Source organism: Choristoneura fumiferana, chromosome 20 (genome assembly GCF_025370935.1).
Source record: "Choristoneura fumiferana chromosome 20, NRCan_CFum_1, whole genome shotgun sequence".
Taxonomy (NCBI): domain Eukaryota; kingdom Metazoa; phylum Arthropoda; class Insecta; order Lepidoptera; family Tortricidae; genus Choristoneura; species Choristoneura fumiferana.
Window position 1 is genome coordinate 11,238,189 of NC_133491.1, and position 5,140 is coordinate 11,243,328.

Here is a 5,140-nt window from a genome sequence, read left to right on the forward strand (position 1 = left end):
CAACTTTTCACTATTTTTTATTATTTAAAGACTGTTACCGATAACATTAGCGGGCTTGACGTTTAAGCAAACCAAGTTAATCGCAAATTTTTGTCAGAGCTACAACACATAAATAGAAGACAAATTGATGACTACCGATTTTTTTATAAAACTTAGATGCATTAAAAAGCAGTAGCCATCATCGTACAAATTAAACGAAAAAAATAAAATGTTGGTGATATAATTTTTGAAATTTTCCGGAGTTAAACCGAAGTTTTTTTCAACTTGAAAACCTTCAACTTCTCGCTACTACCAGCTAATGTCACCGTCGAAAATAAAAATGTAGAAAATGTAGGATACGCAATGATAAAGACGATTTTGGAGTTGTCGATTGTCAAAGTTGATTTACTAGTAATTTCTTCTATCTGCATAACTATATCATTTAGAACTTCATCGGTTTCTTTTTGTTTTTCTACAAGGATAATATTTTCATTCTGACACGGAATTGAGCTAGACGCCAAAATTGTCTCTTAATCATTGCACATTCTACATTTTCGCCAGTTTTTTCTTCGGTGATGTCATCAGGCGAAAATAATTCAGCAGTAGCAGAAAGTAAAACGTCCGCTCCGGGAAAGTTTCCAAAATTATATCGCCAATATTTTTTTTCGTTTTATCTTGTAAAATGATGGCTACTGCTTTTTAATGCATTTGAGTTTTATTTTAAAATTTGGTCTTCATCAATTTGTTTTCTATTTATGTGTTGTAGCTCTGACAAAAATCTGCGATTAATTTGGTTTGTTTTAACATCAAGCCCGCTGTCCGGCAAAACATTGTTAATAATAAAACAGTCACAGAAACCATCCCGAATTTTATAAGAAACCATAAGAGAATAATATTCTAGCCTATTGACCGACTGACAAGAAATTAGAAGGTAAATAGATATAATAATGCCAAAATATACAGCGAAAAAGGCCTCAAGTGCCATAAGAACCTAAAAATCAGACATGCAAAATCACACGTTCAAAATAATTATTGTTATCAAAAAGCAATTATGTTCATTCCATGAAGCCGCAATCTTAATAAACCACCCAAATATATCTTTAAAAAGCAAATATTTAAGCAATAATTCAACAAAACATAATTCGTACATAGAAAAAGGACACTACCGAAATTGTGGCCACACATTTGCTATACAAATAAAATTGAGCTATTACGCGATAGAAGACCGCAGTAGCCGTTCGGGCTTTATTCTAGGTAATATTAACCACTTCATTAAATTGTACGAATTTCTTCATTAAACTATGTAAATATATAAATAAGTAAAGTAAAAAATATATATAATACAAATATAAACCTAAAATAAGTAATAAATAGGATCTGAATAATGCAAAAACTTTATAAATAAGTTTCGCTAAATTAACTTGGTGTTTTCTTCTTTCGTTCAGCGCCATCCTTTGTAACTATTTTCACTAATCTAAGTCCTCGACGATTCGTTTTATGGTTTTCATTGTCAATTAATGAAAAAATAGACGATCTTACAAATTAAATAACCATTACGAATGCACGCCACTCTTTCGGCGCTGTCCGCCGAGTACCGCAGAAACGGCGCTTGCGCCCCCTCCTCGCGCCCGCGTCGCTCCTTTTTGCACGGCGAATATGGACAGCAGCGTACTTCTGGCTTTACTCCGCGTTAGAAGTGAGACATACGTAATTGTGACTTTTTAAAAATATTTTTTTACTATTTAATGAAAAAATATTAAAATTATTATTTAAAGTTATAAATATGTATCTTGACGTGTAGAATTCAATTTTACAATAAAAACTAAAAGCCCCTATGGTGATAGTGGCTCTTATCGTAGGATACGACGAAATATGCCTATCCATACTGATATTATAGATATGAAAGTAACTCGTGTATAGGTGTACCTTCATGCTTAAATCACTGAACTGGGATATAGTTTGAGACTCTACGAAGCACGTAGAGTATATCCCGGAAAATTGCATAGTCTCTGCGGGAAGCAATAAATTAATCCTTCACGGACGGAGTTGCGGGCAGTAGAAAAATTAGAAATTGTATAGCGTAGAAGTAATTTAAAAGTATCTGACGCCTAGAAAAATATGAACGCACGTGACTATGGAAACTCTTTGCTGTTGAACTTCCGTAGGTTTTTTATAACTGCGATCTCGCAGTCTAGTGCGGCCCGTAACCGGACTTAGCCTCCTGGGGCCCAAATGAGCGATAGAATGCACACAATAAGTTCAAGGGAATTACGGACCTAGGACAATCCAAAAAAGTTTTTTTTTTGTTTCTCTATTGTTTTACATCGCGTCAGTTTAACTTTATTCTCGAAACAATTAGATTGAAATTGCTTTGACAATCTTTTTCGAAATATTTATTTTGTGGGCCTCAAGAGGCTAGATGAGGAAAGGGAGGACTAAATTTCACCGCTTTTTTGACCGACTGGTTAGAAGTATATTATTGATGTGGGAGATCCTATTATAGCAGGCTGCTGCCCGCTACATCGTCTGCAAAAAAAACATATGTTTTCCTGTCAGTTTTGCTTTTGACATGTGCAAAATTTCGAGAGCATTGCAGAATGCATTTACACCTTGTATATTGACCTACGCAAAAAGGCTTAAGCGCATGAACACACATTCGACAATATTTTTTACTAGCTTTTGCCCGCGGCTTCGCCCGCGTGGAATTCGGTTGTCGCGCGCTATTCCCTCCGGAACTGTGCCTTTTCCGGATTAAAAAAATAGCCTATGTCACTCTCTGGCCCATAAACTATCTCTATGCCTAAAATCAAAATCACCTCGAAACGGAGCGACGGAAGACGGACTAATATACAACACACACTTTCGCATTTATAATATTAGTATGGATTTACATAGAAAGATAGACATAACAAACAAAACCATGCAGTGACCAGGCACTCTCAAATCAAGGCACTCTATGCGGGAGGCCTATGTCCAACAGACGGATAATACGATGATAAAGGCACTCTCATCACCTCAGATTTTGTTCTCGATAACACAATTTACACCACCGTTAAACCTACTCTGGACTCCAACGACCCGTATCAAAGTTAACTGAATGACCAATAAAAGCGGTCCAACAATACGAAAAATCGTTTTCGCACGGCGCTCAACAGCGCGAAAACTGCACAATGATGCGCCTGCACTGTCGGCGAATTACCGGCCTTTGTGCTTTGTCGGTGCTCGATGGTCTGTCAAATAAAGCTGGTTTTGTTAGAGGTTCCCAAGCTTTACGGTGCGGGTGAGGTACTGCTTCCGAAAATGCAAAGTCATGGTACAAATGTAGGTGAATAATTTCCCATCGTGAAAATTTGGAACACATGACTACTTCCGATCCAAATGCTGCCGAAAAATAAAGAATACTAGCGGACCCGGAAGACGTTGTTCTGCCCGGAAAAGTAGCGCTACATTAAATATAATATGATAACATTATCGACAGTAGCCTCCTACCCGGTCCGATTGTCTTTTAAAACTATTCTTGCACTGTTGTGTTTCGGCGTGGAGAGTAAGACAGCCGGTGAAATTACTGGCACGTGAGTGGCGTTAGGCCTCTAGGTTGGCAATGCGTCTGCAATACCCCTGGTGTTGCAGATGTTTATGGGCGGTGGTGATCTCTTACCATAAGGAGACCCACTTGCTCGTTTGCCATCCAGCCGAATAAAAAAAAACTTTGAATCTAGCCATTTAGGAGGAGTTAGGTGACAAACACACGAGACTTAGAAGAATTATATATATTAAACCCTCGTATGCAAGTAACAAAAATACTGAATTCTAGTCTCATTATCTATTTTAATAAGCACAGATTTTGCATTCGAGGGGTTAAGACTAGTGTTTACCCGTGGTTTTGCACGCGAAAACCATTCCATTCAGCAGTTGAATTGAAATTTCGGGATTTTACTCTCTATCTTTAAAGGTGATATGTTTAGTGCTTACCCATTTTACACTCTATCTTTTATGGTGATGTTTTAAGTGGTTACCCATTTTACTCTCTATCTTTAAAAGTGATATGTTTAGTGCTCACCCATTTTACTCTCTATCTTTTAAGGTGATGTTTTTAAGTTGTTGCCCATTTTACTCTCTATCTCTAAAGGTGATGATTTTAGTGGTTGCCCATTTTCGGTGAAAAAATGGTCGTCATACACTGTCGCAATGTAATAACAACGCGTCACTCAGGCGCATGTCAAGGTTACAAGAACCAATGACTCCTCGTTAAGGAGACGACGCTCATTACTGATATCCGTTAATTACATGCCTGTGAGCTGTTAATTTACGTTATAATCCTTAACTTAATAACGAATTAACGAGTTATAACTCCCTCTACTCGATGGACGATGAGATCAAAAAAGTCGCTGGCTCTAACTGGTGGCAAATGGAGCAGGACAGAGAGAAATGGGCATCTTTGGAGGGGCCTTTACCCAACTGGGGACCTAGCTTAATACATTTTAATAAGATAAGTAGAAATAAGTATTTAGTCAGCTTTCTCAAGAGCGAGCGTTAATTTAAAATCTGATGAAAGAAATGACATTGACATTTTTAACTGCAACATTCATCCGTGAGGCAAAGATTGGCGTCCGGTTCTTTGATTGAGCGCACGTTGGTATCACCTTAGTAAAGCTTAAGTAACTTTGCCGTTAATATTAAATTTGAATCTGCTAAGTATTGAAATTTGAAAGGAATAGTATAGTATATGTAATGCTTGGTCATTATAATGGCTCATTTTTAAGTTTAATTAACATGTATACTATGGCTATGTGCTGTAGGCTCTGTGTTATTCCCTAGTGTTTTAGCTGTTTCGTATTAAAAGCAAGTGAATTTAAGTATGCATACAATATAGCAACTAGTACGAGTAAGTAAGTAACTTTGCAGTTAATAAGATTGAAAATTATAGCTTAGCTTGTTCATATAAAGGCATTTTTATTTTATTAACTATTGGCAGAAGGTTATGATTTATTCACTAGCCTATGCTCGCGTCTTCGTCTAAGAACTATCGCCAGAAAATCTGCTTTCAAATAAAAACCGCATTCAAATCGGTCCACCCGTTTAAGAGCTATAGTGCACAGACAGACAGACACACACACGCACATAGCGGTCAAACTTATAACAAACCTCTTATGTGTCGGGG